This window comes from Rhinoderma darwinii (genome assembly GCF_050947455.1).
Source record: "Rhinoderma darwinii isolate aRhiDar2 chromosome 2 unlocalized genomic scaffold, aRhiDar2.hap1 SUPER_2_unloc_31, whole genome shotgun sequence".
Lineage (NCBI taxonomy): Eukaryota > Metazoa > Chordata > Amphibia > Anura > Rhinodermatidae > Rhinoderma > Rhinoderma darwinii.
The window spans coordinates 737109-759493 of NW_027461698.1; the positions used below are offsets into that span (position 1 = coordinate 737109).

The following is a 22385-nucleotide window of genomic DNA, read 5'->3' on the forward strand; positions in this document are numbered from 1 at the left end:
TTCTCTCGGACACCTTTCAGACGCAACCAAACCTCTTCTTTTCTGAACACTCCTTACAGGCAACACTCCATGTACCGACATCCATAACAAATCTTTCTGCTTATTTGACACATCATACGTAACAATCTTCTTCCACACAGACTTAGACTCCATCGAATTCAAACCATTTACAGAACACATCACATTATTCATACACATACTTCTCACAACATTCTTTTCGCTCAAAAATCTCTCCATTCTTACATCCTCTAGCTGGAACTTTTTAATAAATTTTTCAACATACAAATACCACCCTGTGCACTGAAAAGCAATTGGTTTACATAAATTACGTTTTTCCCACCTTAGACGCTGAATCACCGTTCCAGCTAGATACTTCGACATTCTGGAAGCCTTGGATTCTTTAAATAAAAGCTCTACAAAAAACCGTACACAATTAATTCCAATGAAGATCTCCAAATTTGGGAAATCAAGGCCTCCATTTCGTCTGCTTTTCATTAGAATTTCTCTCTTTGCCTTCTCAATCCCGCTCCCCCATAAAAAAAGGAACAAAACTCTATTCACTTTTTTTAACATATCAACAGCAGGAGGAAAAACCAGAGCAACATATAAAATCATAGGTAGAATAATACTTTTGACAATTAAAACCTTCCCCGAAAAAGAAAGATCCCTCATTCTCCACATTTCCAACTTTCTCACAATCCTACCACCTAACTCATCCCAACTTTCTCTCCCTTTCAACTCATCATCAAACACAATACCCAAAATTTTCACACCATCCACCTGTTCCATATCAGAATCACTCACTCGCTCATTACTGAAAAAAAATTTAAATTTGCTCTTACCCCAATTTATTTTAAAAGCAGACGCAATACAAAACATGTTTACAATCAACTTCACTCTGGACATATCATACACTGAATCACACAATACACAAATATCATCCATATATCCCAAAGCTTTCACACGTTTTCCATCACACCCGGGCACCACCAAACCTTTCACAACCTTATCATTTCTAATCATTTGCAACAATGGTTCAATCGCACAAATAAATAGGATGGGAGACAACGGACAACCCTGTCGCACACCAGACATAATACTAAATGATTCTGAAAAAAACCCATTCACCTGCACACAACTCTTTGCATTCGCGTATAAATTCTTCAACAAACTCACAAACTGAACCGGAAAACCCATTCTCTCTAACACTTTAAACAAAAACACATGCGCCACACGATCAAACGCTTTCTCAAAATCTAACGCACACACAATCACCTTCTTATTCCGACCCTTACAATCCTCAAGCATGTCCCGCACCAACGCCACGTTCTCATGCAATTTCCTTTTTGGTACCGCACATACCTGATCCTCATCAATCACACACCCAATCACATCTCTCATACGATTCGCAATCAGCTTGGCAAAAATTTTATAATCCGTATTCAGCAAAGTAATCGGTCGCCAGTTTTCTAACCGCCTCTTATCTCCTTTTTTATGCAACAGAACTACCATACCCTTCTTCATCACATCACACATATTCGTCCCAGAAAACAACACTCTCATAACTTCTATAACATCCTTCCCAATTATGTCCCAATATTTCCCATAGAAATCAGCTGGTATCCCATCGATCCCTGGAGACTTATTTTTAGCCATACTTCCCACCACATCCTTTACTTCACCATCCATAATCTCACCAAGCAAAACCTCACATTCACTTTCAGGAACAAAATTACACACAATATCCAAAAACTCCTCATCATCACCCAAATCACATTTCTTCACATCATACAGTTGTTTATAAAAATCAGACACCGCATCAATCACATCCTTACCAAACACCTCTTTATCATCCTTATCCAATAACACATTCATTCCACTTTTTCCACCACACATTTTTTTAAAGAAAAATCTAGTGCATTTCTCGTGATTATCTCTAACCTCCACCTTAGACCTAAATATTATTTCTTTCCCTTTTTCTCGGAACCACTCCTTAATATCTTTTTTTGTTTTTTCCAAATCGTGTCTTACATCCATACCCAAATTTTTACATTGTTGAAGGAACGTCATCCGCATGTTAAAGCGTGAATATTGCAATCTTTTCCTTCTCGCTCTTCTATATCCTATTTGTCTAAAAAACCCACCAATCTTTTTTTTCACCCATACCCACCATTCACACACATTAGAGAAAGAACTTTTCTTCCTAACCCAAAACCCATATTTTTTCCCAAACCTAGTTTTCACCCTTTCATCACTCAGAAAACTAACATTCATCTTCCATACCCCTCTACCATAAAAGAAATTATTTATGACAAAAACCCCCAACAAACACTCGTGATCTGAAAACCACACTCTCTCCTGCGAATAATCTACACATTTCATTGCTGAAGTAGAAAAAAAGAAAAAGTCCAGACGAGAATCCGTTCTTCCGTCATCGGCATGGTAAGTAAATGGACCTGGTTTCCTGGTGACAGCGTCCTGCAAAGCAAAGTCCTGCAAAATTTTATTCCACAAAACTCCAGTGACATCCACATTAGACTCTGTGGACCCAGCTCGGGCCTGCTTCTCCAGGATACAGTTAATGTCACCAACAATAATTACAGGAACTTTACCATGAAGAAAAAATTTTAAAGAATCAAAAAGTGCCAACCTATCAGTTTTCACAGCATGGCCATAGATATTAATTAGCCTAAACTGCCATCCCTTATAGGATAGTAACACACAGACACATCTTCCTTCTTGTATAATTTGAGTCTGTTTGATGACAAACTCATTATTTTTAAAAAGAATACCAATTCCATCATTCCTATTTGTGGAAGAAAAAGACCAAATTGCTTCCCCAAACTTCCATTCTTCTTTCCTAGGCATTTTTGACAAACCACATTCTTGTACGCAAACAATGTCACTGCCCTTAGAGGCCAAAAAGTCCAGGACTGCAGCACGCTTGTGAGCAGAGGAGAACACCCGTACATTTTGTGAGACAATTTTTAATCTCAAAGACATGCGGGCATAGTATGGTTAGTGCAATGGAAAGCCATGGAAAAACCAGAACATATCACGTCCCAGGGAAATACATCGCTCTTTCCAAATTTGCCACATTGACTTCACTGAGGAAACCTTCCCCAGGAGAGCTGGGTACTTCTGAGGCCACCTCAGATGACTTAGGGCTAGAACTGGAGTCACTATCCAGCAAAGAAAAGGGATTTGCATGAGCAGAATCTTCCAATAAGCCTATCTTAAGTCTCTTCACCGCCTTTCCAGACTTCCCCCTTTTTGAGACAACTTTATGGAAGATTTCCGCACTAGTGGCACTAGGCATCCTGGCCTCCTTCTCGTCCTCCTCCGATATTGACCACTCCACTTTTGCTGAATCGTCCATTTTTGACTCTGGGCTAGAAAAGGACAAAATTTGCATACTTGCACCATTATCAGGGTATGCACACCCACTAGGTGGCGCTGTGTCTTTACCTTCCATAGGTATAACCCCAGGTGTCTCATCAACAGTTGGCTCTGCAGGAGGGACCACACCCAACTCCATGCTGTCAGTATGTGAGGTTAGAACCTCTCCTAATCCAGCTTTCCCAGGGTCCTGAGAAGCAGCCACAGAAACACTGCCAGCTGGCTCTGAAATTACCTCAGAAGAGGCAGCAAGGGAACTTGTTGTTCTCACCTGTCTGCCCCATGTTCTTCTCTCTTGTCCTAAGAAAGGAAACACCTTTGGACATTTCCTACAAGTATGACCCGGCAAACCACAAATGTCACACCTGGATGGGGAAATGCATGCACTAGCCTCATGTCCTGTTTCCTTGCAATTTCTGCAAACTTTGCCTTTGCATGCATCTTTGGTATGCCCGTAGGAAAAACATGATCTACAAAAGCATGGCATATCTTGGTAGTACAGATATCCCTTATTCCCACCAATGGAAAAATTAGCAGGAGGATTCATCACTCCTCCAATACAGCTGGAGTCAGGTTTCAGCCTGACCCAGTACTTGATATCACCATTAAAGACTCCCCATAGATTCTTCTGCTCCACACCTCCTCTAACATGGGTACAGTAATGAGCTAAAAAAGCCCTGACCAGCCTTCTATCCAGAAATGGGTTATACATATGAATTGTTATACATTTCTCCACTGTAGAAAAAAGAGGTTGCACTTCAATGGATGTTAAAGCCTCATGCATGTGTTTTTCCTTTAGCAACTGAAAAACGTTTAAACAGTAGGCGGCCTCAAAAAAGGATACATCGTATGTAGCAATATTGCTGAAAGCTTGGATACAGAATACCTCTACCAACTTAACTCCAGCCAGGTCCAGAAGGATGTTCTCAATGATATGTCCAGTATCAACTTCGTCTCTCCTCTGCTCATTCACCACGAAACGGATAGTGTTACGCACAGCTGCCCTCTTGAAATGGAATGCCCAACGGCACGATGATCGCTCCCAAAAACGTCGGAAAGGACTCCACGAAAGGCCGAACCCCCCGGCCCAGACCAGGCAATGAACCTGATCTGAGCCAAAAGGCCGAGAAGCGATAACCCGAACGGGCCGCGCGTTGACCGAGCCTGCCCAATACTGCTGTTCACCCCTTGCAGCGATTCAGCCTACTCCTAGGCAATTCCATGGGGCCCTGCAGGCTCACACACACTCACAGCTACTAAGCGGGAGGTGAATAAAGGCCGGGGAGGAAGCAAGACAGGATTTGCTTCTTTTGCTTGCACCACAATGCAGTGCTGAAAGAGGAGGAATCGACGTAAAAACGCATTCCTGGCAACGCCCAAATGTCCTCCTGCCGTGCAAACACTGGCAGCAGCAGCAGCAGCAGCAGCCGTAAATGCATGCCCACTGCCACCCCTTCTCCTTTCACACCTTGTATCAGCTTTAATCCAGTCCAGTGCTGCCTGCTGAGCAGCACTGACCAACACTGCCTGGGCCCAGGCTTTTATCTCTGAGGCCCCATTATGATGTCAGAAAGCTGGCTCTGGCTCCTGAGGTCTCCACTATGACACGTGCAAAGTTCCGTCTGAACTTTATATAAGACGGTGCGGCTCAGTCAGTCACTCAGTGTTGCCTGAGAGGGCAACACTGCAACAGCCGGCCCCCAGGCTGTCTTTTTTTTGCACAGCTAGTTGCCTCCAGGAGGCCACAAGAGGGAGACAAGGGACTGCAAAATGGAAAATAGGCATCCACCAACTTTACAGACAACTTGTTCTCCTTGCTCCTACAACCTCCATCCTTGCACAGTTTGTTATTCTTCCAGGTAACATAGTAACAAATCCAAATTGCTGCTCTCTTTGTAGGCAAGCAAGGGTTTGTTGCAACTGCAATTCTTACTTCTTCTTGAAATGTAGGGACCACAGTACATTCCATCACATCCATCTAGTGTACACAGGTAGGTCCATTGTGACGGGCGGGCGGGCGGGCTGGCTGCTTTAATGGCTGTTTGCTGTTCCCCTACTCCACTCCACTATTTGACTATGGTGCTGCATCAATCAGTGGCTGGCTCAGGTGCAGCTCTTTAACCTACCTAGGAGGGAGGGCGGAGAGAAGACAAGGAAGGTGAATGAGCTGTTCCAATGTGAAATGCCGGAAACACAGAAACACAGACGACACAAAACAAGAGGTGGCAATGTATTAATTAATTGCATTTAATAAATTAGCTCATTATCACACATGACTGTACAAATGCATTGTCCAACAGGTGTTGAAATAATGGGATTAAAAGGGAAGATCCCATCCGAAAGACAAAAACAATGGCAAACACAAAAAGCACTTTTGGAATCTGATTTTAGTAAACACATAAGGAAAGGGTGCACCGGTCCTGGAAATACTGCAATACCAGGTCAATGCGTGGAGTGGACAGAGCAAGCTCTATTTCCATCTCCCTGTTCTAAAAATCCATTTAATATATGGTCCCCAGATAGGGGACGTATCAAATATTAAACTGATAGAACAGATACTACACTTGATCTTAGCCAAAAGGCCGAGAAGCGATAACCCGAACGGGCCGCGCGTTGACCGAGCCTGCCCAATACTGCTGTTCACCCCTTGCAGCGATTCAGCCTACTCCTAGGCAATTCCATGGGGCCCTGCAGGCTCACACACACTCACAGCTACTAAGCGGGAGGTGAATAAAGGCCGGAGAGGAAGCAAGACAGGATTTGCTTCTTTTGCTTGCACCACAATGCAGTGCTGAAAGAGGAGGAATCGACATAAAAACGCCTTCCTGGCAACGCCCAAATGCCCTCCTGCCGTGCAAACACTGGCAGCAGCAGCAGTAAGTGCATGCCCACTGCCACCCCTTCTCCTTTCACACCTTGTATCAGCTTTAATCCAGTCCAGTGCTGCCTGCTGAGCAGCACTGACCAACACTGCCTGGGCCCAGGCTTTTATCTCTGAGGCCCCATTATGATGTCAGAAAGCTGGCTCTGGCTCCTGAGGTCTCCACTATGACACGTGCAAAGTTCCGTCTGAACTTTATATAAGACGGTGCGGCTCAGTCAGTCACTCAGTGTTGCCTGAGAGGGCAACACTGCAACAGCCGGCCCCCAGGCTGTCTTTTTTTTGCACAGCTAGTTGCCTCCAGGAGGCCACAAGAGGGAGACAAGGGACTGCAAAATGGAAAATAGGCATCCACCAACTTTACAGACAACTTGTTCTCCTTGCTCCTACAACCTCCATCCTTGCACAGTTTGTTATTCTTCCAGGTAACATAGTAACAAATCCAAATTGCTGCTCTCTTTGTAGGCAAGCAAGGGTTTGTTGCAACTGCAATTCTTACTTCTTCTTGAAATGTAGGGACCACAGTACATTCCATCACATCCAACTAGTGTACACAGGTAGGTCCATTGTGACGGGCGGGCGGGCGGGCTGGCTGCTTTAATGGCTGTTTGCTGTTCCCCTACTCCACTCCACTATTTGACTATGGTGCTGCATCAATCAGTGGCTGGCTCAGGTGCAGCTCTTTAACCTACCTAGGAGGGAGGGCGGAGAGAAGACAAGGAAGGTGAATGAGCTGTTCCAATGTGAAATGCCGGAAACACAGAAACACAGACGACACAAAACAAGAGGTGGCAATGTATTAATTAATTGCATTTAATAAATTAGCTCATTATCACACATGACTGTACAAATGCATTGTCCAACAGGTGTTGAAATAATGGGATTAAAAGGGGAGATCCCATCCGAAAGACAAAAACAATGGCAAACACAAAAAGCACTTTTGGAATCTGATTTTAGTAAACACATAAGGAAAGGGTGCACCGGTCCTGGAAATACTGCAATACCAGGTCAATGCGTGGAGTGGACAGAGCAAGCTCTATTTCCATCTCCCTGTTTTAAAAATCCATTTAATATATGGTCCCCAGATAGGGGACGTATCAGATATTAAACTGATAAGAACAGATACTACACTTGATCTTAGCCAAAAGGCCGAGAAGCGATAACCCGAACGGGCCACGCGTTGACCGAGCCTGCCCAATACTGCTGTTCACCCCTTGCAGCGATTCAGCCTACTCCTAGGCAATTCCATGGGGCCCTGCAGGCTCACACACACTCACAGCTACTAAGCGGGAGGTGAATAAAGGCCGGAGAGGAAGCAAGACAGGATTTGCTTCTTTTGCTTGCACCACAATGCAGTGCTGAAAGAGGAGGAATCGACATAAAAACGCCTTCCTGGCAACGCCCAAATGCCCTCCTGCCGTGCAAACACTGGCAGCAGCAGCAGCAGCAGCAGCAGTAAGTGCATGCCCACTGCCACCCCTTCTCCTTTCACACCTTGTATCAGCTTTAATCCAGTCCAGTGCTGCCTGCTGAGCAGCACTGACCAACACTGCCTGGGCCCAGGCTTTTATCTCTGAGGCCCCATTATGATGTCAGAAAGCTGGCTCTGGCTCCTGAGGTCTCCACTATGACACGTGCAAAGTTCCGTCTGAACTTTATATAAGACGGTGCGGCTCAGTCAGTCACTCAGTGTTGCCTGAGAGGGCAACACTGCAACAGCCGGCCCCCAGGCTGTCTTTTTTTTGCACAGCTAGTTGCCTCCAGGAGGCCACAAGAGGGAGACAAGGGACTGCAAAATGGAAAATAGGCATCCACCAACTTTACAGACAACTTGTTCTCCTTGCTCCTACAACCTCCATCCTTGCACAGTTTGTTATTCTTCCAGGTAACATAGTAACAAATCCAAATTGCTGCTCTCTTTGTAGGCAAGCAAGGGTTTGTTGCAACTGCAATTCTTACTTCTTCTTGAAATGTAGGGACCACAGTACATTCCATCACATCCATCTAGTGTACACAGGTAGGTCCATTGTGACGGGCGGGCGGGCGGGCTGGCTGCTTTAATGGCTGTTTGCTGTTCCCCTACTCCACTCCACTATTTGACTATGGTGCTGCATCAATCAGTGGCTGGCTCAGGTGCAGCTCTTTAACCTACCTAGGAGGGAGGGCGGAGAGAAGACAAGGAAGGTGAATGAGCTGTTCCAATGTGAAATGCCGGAAACACAGAAACACAGACGACACAAAACAAGAGGTGGCAATGTATTAATTAATTGCATTTAATTAATTAGCTCATTATCACACATGACTGTACAAATGCATTGTCCAACAGGTGTTGAAATAATGGGATTAAAAGGGGAGATCCCATCCGAAAGACAAAAACAATGGCAAACACAAAAAGCACTTTTGGAATCTGATTTTAGTAAACACATAAGGAAAGGGTGCACCGGTCCTGGAAATACTGCAATACCAGGTCAATGCGTGGAGTGGACAGAGCAAGCTCTATTTCCATCTCCCTGTTCTAAAAATCCATTTAATATATGGTCTCCAGATAGGGGACATATCAGATATTAAACTGATAAGAACAGATACTACACTTGATCTTAGCCAAAAGGCCGAGAAGCGATAACCCGAACGGGCCGCGCGTTGACCGAGCCTCCCCAATACTGCTGTTCACCCCTTGCAGCGATTCAGCCTACTCCTAGGCAATTCCATGGGGCCCTGCAGGCTCACACACACTCACAGCTACTAAGCGGGAGGTGAATAAAGGCCGGAGAGGAAGCAAGACAGGATTTGCTTCTTTTGCTTGCACCACAATGCAGTGCTGAAAGAGGAGGAATCGACATAAAAACGCCTTCCTGGCAACGCCCAAATGCCCTCCTGCCGTGCAAACACTGGCAGCAGCAGCAGCAGCAGCAGCAGTAAGTGCATGCCCACTGCCACCCCTTCTCCTTTCACACCTTGTATCAGCTTTAATCCAGTCCAGTGCTGCCTGCTGAGCAGCACTGACCAACACTGCCTGGGCCCAGGCTTTTATCTCTGAGGCCCCATTATGATGTCAGAAAGCTGGCTCTGGCTCCTGAGGTCTCCACTATGACACGTGCAAAGTTCCGTCTGAACTTTATATAAGACGGTGCGGCTCAGTTAGTCACTCAGTGTTGCCTGAGAGGGCAACACTGCAACAGCCGGCCCCCAGGCTGTCTTTTTTTTGCACAGCTAGTTGCCTCCAGGAGGCCACAAGAGGGAGACAAGGGACTGCAAAATGGAAAATAGGCATCCACCAACTTTACAGACAACTTGTTCTCCTTGCTCCTACAACCTCCATCCTTGCACAGTTTGCTATTCTTCCAGGTAACATAGTAACAAATCCAAATTGCTGCTCTCTTTGTAGGCAAGCAAGGGTTTGTTGCAACTGCAATTCTTACTTCTTCTTGAAATGTAGGGACCACAGTACATTCCATCACATCCATCTAGTGTACACAGGTAGGTCCATTGTGACGGGCGGGCGGGCGGGCTGGCTGCTTTAATGGCTGTTTGCTGTTCCCCTACTCCACTCCACTATTTGACTATGGTGCTGCATCAATCAGTGGCTGGCTCAGGTGCAGCTCTTTAACCTACCTAGGAGGGAGGGCGGAGAGAAGACAAGGAAGGTGAATGAGCTGTTCCAATGTGAAATGCCGGAAACACAGAAACACAGACGACACAAAACAAGAGGTGGCAATGTATTAATTAATTGCATTTAATAAATTAGCTCATTATCACACATGACTGTACAAATGCATTGTCCAACAGGTGTTGAAATAATGGGATTAAAAGGGGAGATCCCATCCGAAAGACAAAAACAATGGCAAACACAAAAAGCACTTTTGGAATCTGATTTTAGTAAACACATAAGGAAAGGGTGCACCGGTCCTGGAAATACTGCAATACCAGGTCAATGCGTGGAGTGGACAGAGCAAGCTCTATTTCCATCTCCCTGTTCTAAAAATCCATTTAATATATGGTCCCCAGATAGGGGACGTATCAGATATTAAACTGATAAGAACAGATACTACACTTGATCTTAGCCAAAAGGCCGAGAAGCGATAACCCGAACGTGCCGCGCGTTTTGCTTCTTTTGCTTGCACCACAATGCAGTGCTGAAAGAGGAGGAATCGACATAAAAACGCCTTCCTGGCAACGCCCAAATGCCCTCCTGCCGTGCAAACACTGGCAGCAGCAGCAGCAGCAGCAGTAAGTGCATGCCCACTGCCACCCCTTCTCCTTTCACACCTTGTATCAGTTTTAATCCAGTCCAGTGCTGCCTGCTGAGCAGCACTGACCAACACTGCCTGGGCCCAGGCTTTTATCTCTGAGGCCCCATTATGATGTCAGAAAGCTGGCTCTGGCTCCTGAGGTCTCCACTATGACACGTGCAAAGTTCCGTCTGAACTTTATATAAGACGGTGCGGCTCAGTCAGTCACTCAGTGTTGCCTGAGAGGGCAACACTGCAACAGCCGGCCCCCAGGCTGTCTTTTTTTTGCACAGCTAGTTGCCTCCAGGAGGCCACAAGAGGGAGACAAGGGACTGCAAAATGGAAAATAGGCATCCACCAACTTTACAGACAACTTGTTCTCCTTGCTCCTACAACCTCCATCCTTGCACAGTTTGTTATTCTTCCAGGTAACATAGTAACAAATCCAAATTGCTGCTCTCTTTGTAGGCAAGCAAGGGTTTGTTGCAACTGCAATTCTTACTTCTTCTTGAAATGTAGGGACCACAGTACATTCCATCACATCCATCTAGTGTACACAGGTAGGTCCATTGTGACGGGCGGGCGGGCGGGCTGGCTGCTTTAATGGCTGTTTGCTGTTCCCCTACTCCACTCCACTATTTGACTATGGTGCTGCATCAATCAGTGGCTGGCTCAGGTGCAGCTCTTTAACCTACCTAGGAGGGAGGGCGGAGAGAAGACAAGGAAGGTGAATGAGCTGTTCCAATGTGAAATGCCGGAAACACAGAAACACAGACGACACAAAACAAGAGGTGGCAATGTATTAATTAATTGCATTTAATAAATTAGCTCATTATCACACATGACTGTACAAATGCATTGTCCAACAGGTGTTGAAATAATGGGATTAAAAGGGGAGATCCCATCCGAAAGACAAAAACAATGGCAAACACAAAAAGCACTTTTGGAATCTGATTTTAGTAAACACATAAGGAAAGGGTGCACCGGTCCTGGAAATACTGCAATACCAGGTCAATGCGTGGAGTGGATAGAGCAAGCTCTATTTCCATCTCCCTGTTCTAAAAATCCATTTAATATATGGTCCCCAGATAGGGGACGTATCAGATATTAAACTGATAAGAACAGATACTACACTTGATCTTAGCCAAAAGGCCGAGAAGCGATAACCCGAACGTGCCACGCGTTTTGCTTCTTTTGCTTGCACCACAATGCAGTGCTGAAAGAGGAGGAATCGACATAAAAACGCCTTCCTGGCAACGCCCAAATGCCCTCCTGCCGTGCAAACACTGGCAGCAGCAGCAGCAGCAACAGCAGCAGCAGTAAGTGCATGCCCACTGCCACCCCTTCTCCTTTCACACCTTGTATCAGCTTTAATCCAGTCCAGTGCTGCCTGCTGAGCAGCACTGACCAACACTGCCTGGGCCCAGGCTTTTATCTCTGAGGCCCCATTATGATGTCAGAAAGCTGGCTCTGGCTCCTGAGGTCTCCACTATGACACGTGCAAAGTTCCGTCTGAACTTTATATAAGACGGTGCGGCTCAGTCAGTCGCTCAGTATTGCCTGAGAGGGCAACACTGCAACAGCCGGCCCCCAGGCTGTCTTTTTTTTGCACAGCTAGTTGCCTCCAGGAGGCCACAAGAGGGAGACAAGGGACTGCAAAATGGAAAATAGGCATCCACCAACTTTACAGACAACTTGTTCTCCTTGCTCCTACAACCTCCATCCTTGCACAGTTTGTTATTCTTCCAGGTAACATAGTAACAAATCCAAATTGCTGCTCTCTTTGTAGGCAAGCAAGGGTTTGTTGCAACTGCAATTCTTACTTCTTCTTGAAATGTAGGGACCACAGTACATTCCATCACATCCATCTAGTGTACACAGGTAGGTCCATTGTGACGGGCGGGCGGGCGGGCTGGCTGCTTTAATGGCTGTTTGCTGTTCCCCTACTCCACTCCACTATTTGACTATGGTGCTGCATCAATCAGTGGCTGGCTCAGGTGCAGCTCTTTAACCTACCTAGGAGGGAGGGCGGAGAGAAGACAAGGAAGGTGAATGAGCTGTTCCAATGTGAAATGCCGGAAACACAGAAACACAGACGACACAAAACAAGAGGTGGCAATGTATTAATTAATTGCATTTAATAAATTAGCTCATTATCACACATGACTGTACAAATGCATTGTCCAACAGGTGTTGAAATAATGGGATTAAAAGGGGAGATCCCATCCGAAAGACAAAAACAATGGCAAACACAAAAAGCACTTTTGGAATCTGATTTTAGTAAACACATAAGGAAAGGGTGCACCGGTCCTGGAAATACTGCAATACCAGGTCAATGCGTGGAGTGGACAGAGCAAGCTCTATTTCCATCTCCCTGTTCTAAAAATCCATTTAATATATGGTCCCCAGATAGGGGACGTATCAGATATTAAACTGATAAGAACAGATACTACACTTGATCTTAGCCAAAAGGCCGAGAAGCGATAACCCGAACGTGCCGCGCGTTTTGCTTCTTTTGCTTGCACCACAATGCAGTGCTGAAAGAGGAGGAATCGACATAAAAACGCCTGCCTTGCAACGCCCAAATGCCCTCCTGCCGTGCAAACACTGGCAGCAGCAGCAGCAGCAGCAGTAAGTGCATGCCCACTGCCACCCCTTCTCCTTTCACACCTTGTATCAGCTTTAATCCAGTCCAGTGCTGCCTGCTGAGCAGCACTGACCAACACTGCCTGGGCCCAGGCTTTTATCTCTGAGGCCCCATTATGATGTCAGAAAGCTGGCTCTGGCTCCTGAGGTCTCCACTATGACACATGCAAAGTTCCGTCTGAACTTTATATAAGACGGTGCGGCTCAGTCAGTCACTCAGTGTTGCCTGAGAGGGCAACACTGCAACAGCCGGCCCCCAGGCTGTCTTTTTTTTGCACAGCTAGTTGCCTCCAGGAGGCCACAAGAGGGAGACAAGGGACTGCAAAATGGAAAATAGGCATCCACCAACTTTACAGACAACTTGTTCTCCTTGCTCCTACAACCTCCATCCTTGCACAGTTTGCTATTCTTCCAGGGAACATAGTAACAAATCCAAATTGCTGCTCTCTTTGTAGGCAAGCAAGGGTTTGTTGCAACTGCAATTCTTACTTCTTCTTGAAATGTAGGGACCACAGTACATTCCATCACATCCATCTAGTGTACACAGGTAGGTCCATTGTGACGGGCGGGCGGGCGGGCGGGCTGGCTGCTTTAATGGCTGTTTGCTGTTCCCCTACTCCACTCCACTATTTGACTATGGTGCTGCATCAATCAGTGGCTGGCTCAGGTGCAGCTCTTTAACCTACCTAGGAGGGAGGGCGGAGAGAAGACAAGGAAGGTGAATGAGCTGTTCCAATGTGAAATGCCGGAAACACAGAAACACAGACGACACAAAACAAGAGGTGGCAATGTATTAATTAATTGCATTTAATAAATTAGCTCATTATCACACATGACTGTACAAATGCATTGTCCAACAGGTGTTGAAATAATGGGATTAAAAGGGGAGATCCCATCCGAAAGACAAAAACAATGGCAAACACAAAAAGCACTTTTGGAATCTGATTTTAGTAAACACATAAGGAAAGGGTGCATCGGTCCTGGAAATACTGCAATACCAGGTCAATGCGTGGAGTGGACAGAGCAAGCTCTATTTCCATCTCCCTGTTCTAAAAATCCATTTAATATATGGTCCCCAGATAGGGGACGTATCAGATATTAAACTGATAAGAACAGATACTACACTTGATCTTAGCCAAAAGGCCGAGAAGCGATAACCCGAACGTGCCGCGCGTTTTGCTTCTTTTGCTTGCACCACAATGCAGTGCTGAAAGAGGAGGAATCGACATAAAAACGCCTTCCTGGCAACGCCCAAATGCCCTCCTGCCGTGCAAACACTGGCAGCAGCAGCAGCAGTAAGTGCATGCCCACTGCCACCCCTTCTCCTTTCACACCTTGTATCAGCTTTAATCCAGTCCAGTGCTGCCTGCTGAGCAGCACTGACCAACACTGCCTGGGCCCAGGCTTTTATCTCTGAGGCCCCATTATGATGTCAGAAAGCTGGCTCTGGCTCCTGAGGTCTCCACTATGACACGTGCAAAGTTCCGTCTGAACTTTATATAAGACGGTGCGGCTCAGTCAGTCACTCAGTGTTGCCTGAGAGGGCAACACTGCAACAGCCGGCCCCCAGGCTGTCTTTTTTTTGCACAGCTAGTTGCCTCCAGGAGGCCACAAGAGGGAGACAAGGGACTGCAAAATGGAAAATAGGCATCCACCAACTTTACAGACAACTTGTTCTCCTTGCTCCTACAACCTCCATCCTTGCACAGTTTGTTATTCTTCCAGGTAACATAGTAACAAATCCAAATTGCTGCTCTCTTTGTAGGCAAGCAAGGGTTTGTTGCAACTGCAATTCTTACTTCTTCTTGAAATGTAGGGACCACAGTACATTCCATCACATCCATCTAGTGTACACAGGTAGGTCCATTGTGACGGGCGGGCGGGCGGGCGGGCTGGCTGCTTTAATGGCTGTTTGCTGTTCCCCTACTCCACTCCACTATTTGACTATGGTGCTGCATCAATCAGTGGCTGGCTCAGGTGCAGCTCTTTAACCTACCTAGGAGGGAGGGCGGAGAGAAGACAAGGAAGGTGAATGAGCTGTTCCAATGTGAAATGCCGGAAACACAGAAACACAGACGACACAAAACAAGAGGTGGCAATGTATTAATTAATTGCATTTAATAAATTAGCTCATTATCACACATGACTGTACAAATGCATTGTCCAACAGGTGTTGAAATAATGGGATTAAAAGGGGAGATCCCATCCGAAAGACAAAAACAATGGCAAACACAAAAAGCACTTTTGGAATCTGATTTTAGTAAACACATAAGGAAAGGGTGCACCGGTCCTGGAAATACTGCAATACCAGGTCAATGCGTGGAGTGGACAGAGCAAGCTCTATTTCCATCTCCCTGTTCTAAAAATCCATTTAATATATGGTCCCCAGATAGGGGACGTATCAGATATTAAACTGATAAGAACAGATACTACACTTGATCTTAGCCAAAAGGCCGAGAAGCGATAACCCGAACGTGCCGCGCGTTTTGCTTCTTTTGCTTGCACCACAATGCAGTGCTGAAAGAGGAGGAATCGACAGAAAAACGCCTTCCTGGCAACGCCCAAATGCCCTCCTGCCGTGCAAACACTGGCAGCAGCAGCAGCAGCAGTAAGTGCATGCCCACTGCCACCCCTTCTCCTTTCACACCTTGTATCAGCTTTAATCCAGTCCAGTGCTGCCTGCTGAGCAGCACTGACCAACACTGCCTGGGCCCAGGCTTTTATCTCTGAGGCCCCATTATGATGTCAGAAAGCTGGCTCTGGCTCCTGAGGTCTCCACTATGACACGTGCAAAGTTCCGTCTGAACTTTATATAAGACGGTGCGGCTCAGTCAGTCACTCAGTGTTGCCTGAGAGGGCAACACTGCAACAGCCGGCCCCCAGGCTGTCTTTTTTTTGCACAGCTAGTTGCCTCCAGGAGGCCACAAGAGGGAGACAAGGGACTGCAAAATGGAAAATAGGCATCCACCAACTTTACAGACAACTTGTTCTCCTTGCTCCTACAACCTCCATCCTTGCACAGTTTGCTATTCTTCCAGGTAACATAGTAACAAATCCAAATTGCTGCTCTCTTTGTAGGCAAGCAAGGGTTTGTTGCAACTGCAATTCTTACTTCTTCTTGAAATGTAGGGACCACAGTACATTCCATCACATCCATCTAGTGTACACAGGTAGGTCCATTGTGACGGGCGGGCGGGCGGGCTGGCTGCTTTAATGGCTGTTTGCTGTTCCCCTACTCCACTCCACTATTTGACTATGGTGCTGCATCAATCAGTGGCTGGCTCAGGTGCAGCTCTTTAACCTACCTAGGAGGGAGGGCGGAGAGAAGACAAGGAAGGTGAATGAGCTGTTCCAATGTGAAATGCCGGAAACACAGAAACACAGACGACACAAAACAAGAGGTGGCAATGTATTAATTAATTGCATTTAATAAATTAGCTCATTATCACACATGACTGTACAAATGCATTGTCCAACAGGTGTTGAAATAATGGGATTAAAAGGGGAGATCCCATCCGAAAGACAAAAACAATGGCAAACACAAAAAGCACTTTTGGAATCTGATTTTAGTAAACACATAAGGAAAGGGTGCACCGGTCCTGGAAATACTGCAATACCAGGTCAATGCGTGGAGTGGACAGAGCAAGCTCTATTTCCATCTCCCTGTTCTAAAAATCCATTTAATATATGGTCCCCAGATAGGGGACGTATCAGATATTAAACTGATAAGAACAGATACTACACTTGATCTTAGCCAAAAGGCCGAGAAGCGATAACCCGAACGTGCCGCGCGTTTTGCTTCTTTTGCTTGCACCACAATGCAGTGCTGAAAGAGGAGGAATCGACATAAAAACGCCTTCCTGGCAACGCCCAAATGCCCTCCTGCCGTGCAAACACTGGCAGCAGCAGCAGCAGCAGTAAGTGCATGCCCACTGCCACCCCTTCTCCTTTCACACCTTGTATCAGCTTTAATCCAGTCCAGTGCTGCCTGCTGAGCAGCACTGACCAACACTGCCTGGGCCCAGGCTTTTATCTCTGAGGCCCCATTATGATGTCAGAAAGCTGGCTCTGGCTCCTGAGGTCTCCACTATGACACGTGCAAAGTTCCGTCTGAACTTTATATAAGACGGTGCGGCTCAGTCAGTCACTCAGTGTTGCCTGAGAGGGCAACACTGCAACAGCCGGCCCCCAGGCTGTCTTTTTTTTGCACAGCTAGTTGCCTCCAGGAGGCCACAAGAGGGAGACAAGGGACAGCAAAATGGAAAATAGGCATCCACCAACTTTACAGACAACTTGTTCTCCTTGCTCCTACAACCTCCATCCTTGCACAGTTTGTTATTCTTCCAGGTAACATAGTAACAAATCCAAATTGCTGCTCTCTTTGTAGGCAAGCAAGGGTTTGTTGCAACTGCAATTCTTACTTCTTCTTGAAATGTAGGGACCACAGTACATTCCATCACATCCATCTAGTGTACACAGGTAGGTCCATTGTGACGGGCGGGCGGGCGGGCTGGCTGCTTTAATGGCTGTTTGCTGTTCCCCTACTCCACTCCACTATTTGACTATGGTGCTGCATCAATCAGTGGCTGGCTCAGGTGCAGCTCTTTAACCTACCTAGGAGGGAGGGCGGAGAGAAGACAAGGAAGGTGAATGAGCTGTTCCAATGTGAAATGCCGGAAACACAGAAACACAGACGACACAAAACAAGAGGTGGCAATGTATTAATTAATTAATTGCATTTAATAAATTAGCTCATTATCACACATGACTGTACAAATGCATTGTCCAACAGGTGTTGAAATAATCGGATTAAAAGGGGAGATCCCATCCGAAAGACAAAAACAATGGCAAACACAAAAAGCACTTTTGGAATCTGATTTTAGTAAACACATAAGGAAAGGGTGCACCGGTCCTGGAAATACTGCAATACCAGGTCAATGCGTGGAGTGGACAGAGCAAGCTCTATTTCCATCTCCCTGTTCTAAAAATCCATTTAATATATGGTCCCCAGATAGGGGACGTATCAGATATTAAACTGATAAGAACAGATACTACACTTGATCTTAGCCAAAAGGCCGAGAAGCGATAACCCGAACGTGCCGCGCGTTTTGCTTCTTTTGCTTGCACCACAATGCAGTGCTGAAAGAGGAGGAATCGACATAAAAACGCCTTCCTGGCAACGCCCAAATGCCCTCCTGCCGTGCAAACACTGGCAGCAGCAGCAGCAGTAGTGCATGCCCACTGCCACCCCTTCTCCTTTCACACCTTGTATCAGCTTTAATCCAGTCCAGTGCTGCCTGCTGAGCAGCACTGACCAACACTGCCTGGGCCCAGGCTTTTATCTCTGAGGCCCCATTATGATGTCAGAAAGCTGGCTCTGGCTCCTGAGGTCTCCACTATGACACGTGCAAAGTTCCGTCTGAACTTTATATAAGACGGTGCGGCTCAGTCAGTCACTCAGTGTTGCCTGAGAGGGCAACACTGCAACAGCCGGCCCCCAGGCTGTCTTTTTTTTGCACAGCTAGTTGCCTCCAGGAGGCCACAAGAGGGAGACAAGGGACTGCAAAATGGAAAATAGGCATCCACCAACTTTACAGACAACTTGTTCTCCTTGCTCCTACAACCTCCATCCTTGCACAGTTTGTTATTCTTCCAGGTAACATAGTAACAAATCCAAATTGCTGCTCTCTTTGTAGGCAAGCAAGGGTTTGTTGCAACTGCAATTCTTACTTCTTCTTGAAATGTAGGGACCACAGTACATTCCATCACATCCATCTAGTGTACACAGGTAGGTCCATTGTGACGGGCGGGCGGGCGGGCGGGCGGGCTGGCTGCTTTAATGGCTGTTTGCTGTTCCCCTACTCCACTCCACTATTTGACTATGGTGCTGCATCAATCAGTGGCTGGCTCAGGTGCAGCTCTTTAACCTACCTAGGAGGGAGGGCGGAGAGAAGACAAGGAAGGTGAATGAGCTGTTCCAATGTGAAATGCCGGAAACACAGAAACACAGATGACACAAAACAAGAGGTGGCAATGTATTAATTAATTGCATTTAATAAATTAGCTCATTATCACACATGACTGTACAAATGCATTGTCCAACAGGTGTTGAAATAATGGGATTAAAAGGGGAGATCCCATCCGAAAGACAAAAACAATGGCAAACACAAAAAGCACTTTTGGAATCTGATTTTAGTAAACACATAAGGAAAGGGTGCACCGGTCCTGGAAATACTGCAATACCAGGTCAATGCGTGGGGTGGACAGAGCAAGCTCTATTTCCATCTCCCTGTTCTAAAAATCCATTTAATATATGGTCCCCAGATAGGGGACGTATCAGATATTAAACTGATAAGAACAGATACTACACTTGATCTTAGCCAAAAGGCCGAGAAGCGATAACCCGAACGTGCCGCGCGTTTTGCTTCTTTTGCTTGCACCACAATGCAGTGCTGAAAGAGGAGGAATCGACATAAAAACGCCTTCCTGGCAACGCCCAAATGCCCTCCTGCCGTGCAAACACTGGCAGCAGCAGCAGCAGCAGCAGCAGTAAGTGCATGCCCACTGCCACCCCTTCTCCTTTCACACCTTGTATCAGCTTTAATCCAGTCCAGTGCTGCCTGCTGAGCAGCACTGACCAACACTGCCTGGGCCCAGGCTTTTATCTCTGAGGCCCCATTATGATGTCAGAAAGCTGGCTCTGGCTCCTGAGGTCTCCACTATGACACGTGCAAAGTTCAGTCTGAACTTTATATAAGACGGTGCGGCTCAGTCAGTCACTCAGTGTTGCCTGAGAGGGCAACACTGCAACAGCCGGCCCCCAGGCTGTCTTTTTTTTGCACAGCTAGTTGCCTCCAGGAGGCCACAAGAGGGAGACAAGGGACTGCAAAATGGAAAATAGGCATCCACCAACTTTACAGACAACTTGTTCTCCTTGCTCCTACAACCTCCATCCTTGCACAGTTTGTTATTCTTCCAGGTAACATAGTAACAAATCCAAATTGCTGCTCTCTTTGTAGGCAAGCAAGGGTTTGTTGCAACTGCAATTCTTACTTCTTCTTGAAATGTAGGGACCACAGTACATTCCATCACATCCATCTAGTGTACACAGGTAGGTCCATTGTGACGGGCGGGCGGGCGGGATGGCTGCTTTAATGGCTGTTTGCTGTTCCCCTACTCCACTCCACTATTTGACTATGGTGCTGCATCAATCAGTGGCTGGCTCAGGTGCAGCTCTTTAACCTACCTAGGAGGGAGGGCGGAGAGAAGACAAGGAAGGTGAATGAGCTGTTCCAATGTGAAATGCCGGAAACACAGAAACACAGACGACACAAAACAAGAGGTGGCAATGTATTAATTAATTGCATTTAATAAATTAGCTCATTATCACACATGACTGTACAAATGCATTGTCCAACAGGTGTTGAAATAATGGGATTAAAAGGGGAGATCCCATCCGAAAGACAAAAACAATGGCAAACACAAAAAGCACTTTTGGAATCTGATTTTAGTAAACACATAAGGAAAGGGTGCACCGGTCCTGGAAATACTGCAATACCAGGTCAATGCGTGGAGTGGACAGAGCAAGCTCTATTTCCATCTCCCTGTTCTAAAAATCCATTTAATATATGGTCCCCAGATAGGGGACGTATCAGATATTAAACTGATAAGAACAGATACTACACTTGATCTTAGCCAAAAGGCCGAGAAGCGATAACCCGAACGGGCCGCGCGTTGACCGAGCCTGCCCAATACTGCTGTTCACCCCTTGCAGCGATTCAGCCTACTCCTAGGCAATTCCATGGGGCCCTGCAGGCTCACACACACTCACAGCTACTAAGCGGGAGGTGAATAAAGGCCGGAGAGGAAGCAAGACAGGATTTGCTTCTTTTGCTTGCACCACATTGCAGTGCTGAAAGAGGAGGAATCGACATAAAAACGCCTTCCTGGCAACGCCCAAATGCCCTCCTGCCGTGCAAACACTGGCAGCAGCAGCAGCAGTAAGTGCATGCCCACTGCCACCCCTTCTCCTTTCACACCTTGTATCAGCTTTAATCCAGTCCAGTGCTGCCTGCTGAGCAGCACTGACCAACACTGCCTGGGCCCAGGCTTTTATCTCTGAGGCCCCATTATGATGTCAGAAAGCTGGCTCTGGCTCCTGAGGTCTCCACTATGACACGTGCAAAGTTCCGTCTGAACTTTATATAAGACGGTGCGGCTCAGTCAGTCACTCAGTGTTGCCTGAGAGGGCAACACTGCAACAGCCGGCCCCCAGGCTGTCTTTTTTTTGCACAGCTAGTTGCCTCCAGGAGGCCACAAGAGGGAGACAAGGGATTGCAAAATGGAAAATAGGCATCCACCAACTTTACAGACAACTTGTTCTCCTTGCTCCTACAACCTCCATCCTTGCACAGTTTGTTATTCTTCCAGGTAACATAGTAACAAATCCAAATTGCTGCTCTCTTTGTAGGCAAGCAAGGGTTTGTTGCAACTGCAATTCTTACTTCTTCTTGAAATGTAGGGACCACAGTACATTCCATCACATCCATCTAGTGTACACAGGTAGGTCCATTGTGACGGGCGGGCGGGCGGGCTGGCTGCTTTAATGGCTGTTTGCTGTTCCCCTACTCCACTCCACTATTTGACTATGGTGCTGCATCAATCAGTGGCTGGCTCAGGTGCAGCTCTTTAACCTACCTAGGAGGGAGGGCGGAGAGAAGACAAGGAAGGTGAATGAGCTGTTCCAATGTGAAATGCCGGAAACACAGAAACACAGACGACACAAAACAAGAGGTGGCAATGTATTAATTAATTGCATTTAATAAATTAGCTCATTATCACACATGACTGTACAAATGCATTGTCCAACAGGTGTTGAAATAATGGGATTAAAAGGGGAGATCCCATCCGAAAGACAAAAACAATGGCAAATACAAAAAGCACTTTTGGAATCTGATTTTAGTAAACACATAAGGAAAGGGTGCACCGGTCCTGGAAATACTGCAATACCAGGTCAAGGCGTGGAGTGGACAGAGCAAGCTCTATTTCAATCTCCCTGTTCTAAAAATCCATTTAATATATGGTCCCCAGATAGGGGACGTATCAGATATTAAACTGATAAGAACAGATACTACACTTGATCTTAGCCAAAAGGCCGAGAAGCGATAACCCGAACGTGCCGCGCGTTTTGCTTCTTTTGCTTGCACCACAATGCAGTGCTGAAAGAGGAG

General features: G+C 46.4%; 13 non-coding genes across 13 annotated transcripts; all 13 read right to left on the reverse strand.

Annotated features, from left to right (window-relative positions):
• Nucleotides 1-5803: 5803 nt before the first annotated feature.
• Nucleotides 5804-5993, reverse strand: LOC142677535 (U2 spliceosomal RNA). The gene has a single exon (XR_012852546.1). It is a non-coding gene; the product is annotated as a U2 spliceosomal RNA (small nuclear RNA).
• Nucleotides 5994-7250: 1257 nt separating this feature from the next.
• On the reverse strand, nt 7251-7441 carry LOC142677379 (U2 spliceosomal RNA). The gene has a single exon (XR_012852405.1). It is a non-coding gene; the product is annotated as a U2 spliceosomal RNA (small nuclear RNA).
• Nucleotides 7442-8710: 1269 nt separating this feature from the next.
• Nucleotides 8711-8901, reverse strand: LOC142677478 (U2 spliceosomal RNA). The gene has a single exon (XR_012852494.1). It is a non-coding gene; the product is annotated as a U2 spliceosomal RNA (small nuclear RNA).
• A 1269-nt stretch (nt 8902-10170) lies between these two features.
• LOC142677245 (U2 spliceosomal RNA) lies at nt 10171-10361 on the reverse strand. Its single transcript, XR_012852284.1, has one exon. It is a non-coding gene; the product is annotated as a U2 spliceosomal RNA (small nuclear RNA).
• A 1121-nt stretch (nt 10362-11482) lies between these two features.
• LOC142677189 (U2 spliceosomal RNA) lies at nt 11483-11673 on the reverse strand. Its single transcript, XR_012852233.1, has one exon. It is a non-coding gene; the product is annotated as a U2 spliceosomal RNA (small nuclear RNA).
• A 1130-nt stretch (nt 11674-12803) lies between these two features.
• Nucleotides 12804-12994, reverse strand: LOC142677246 (U2 spliceosomal RNA). The gene has a single exon (XR_012852285.1). It is a non-coding gene; the product is annotated as a U2 spliceosomal RNA (small nuclear RNA).
• A 1125-nt stretch (nt 12995-14119) lies between these two features.
• Nucleotides 14120-14310, reverse strand: LOC142677369 (U2 spliceosomal RNA). Its single transcript, XR_012852396.1, has one exon. It is a non-coding gene; the product is annotated as a U2 spliceosomal RNA (small nuclear RNA).
• Nucleotides 14311-15429: 1119 nt separating this feature from the next.
• LOC142677247 (U2 spliceosomal RNA) lies at nt 15430-15620 on the reverse strand. The gene has a single exon (XR_012852286.1). It is a non-coding gene; the product is annotated as a U2 spliceosomal RNA (small nuclear RNA).
• A 1118-nt stretch (nt 15621-16738) lies between these two features.
• LOC142677249 (U2 spliceosomal RNA) lies at nt 16739-16929 on the reverse strand. The gene has a single exon (XR_012852287.1). It is a non-coding gene; the product is annotated as a U2 spliceosomal RNA (small nuclear RNA).
• A 1122-nt stretch (nt 16930-18051) lies between these two features.
• On the reverse strand, nt 18052-18242 carry LOC142677250 (U2 spliceosomal RNA). Its single transcript, XR_012852288.1, has one exon. It is a non-coding gene; the product is annotated as a U2 spliceosomal RNA (small nuclear RNA).
• Nucleotides 18243-19364: 1122 nt separating this feature from the next.
• On the reverse strand, nt 19365-19555 carry LOC142677451 (U2 spliceosomal RNA). The gene has a single exon (XR_012852469.1). It is a non-coding gene; the product is annotated as a U2 spliceosomal RNA (small nuclear RNA).
• A 1124-nt stretch (nt 19556-20679) lies between these two features.
• LOC142677252 (U2 spliceosomal RNA) lies at nt 20680-20870 on the reverse strand. Its single transcript, XR_012852290.1, has one exon. It is a non-coding gene; the product is annotated as a U2 spliceosomal RNA (small nuclear RNA).
• A 1260-nt stretch (nt 20871-22130) lies between these two features.
• On the reverse strand, nt 22131-22321 carry LOC142677513 (U2 spliceosomal RNA). Its single transcript, XR_012852526.1, has one exon. It is a non-coding gene; the product is annotated as a U2 spliceosomal RNA (small nuclear RNA).
• Nucleotides 22322-22385: the final 64 nt, after the last annotated feature.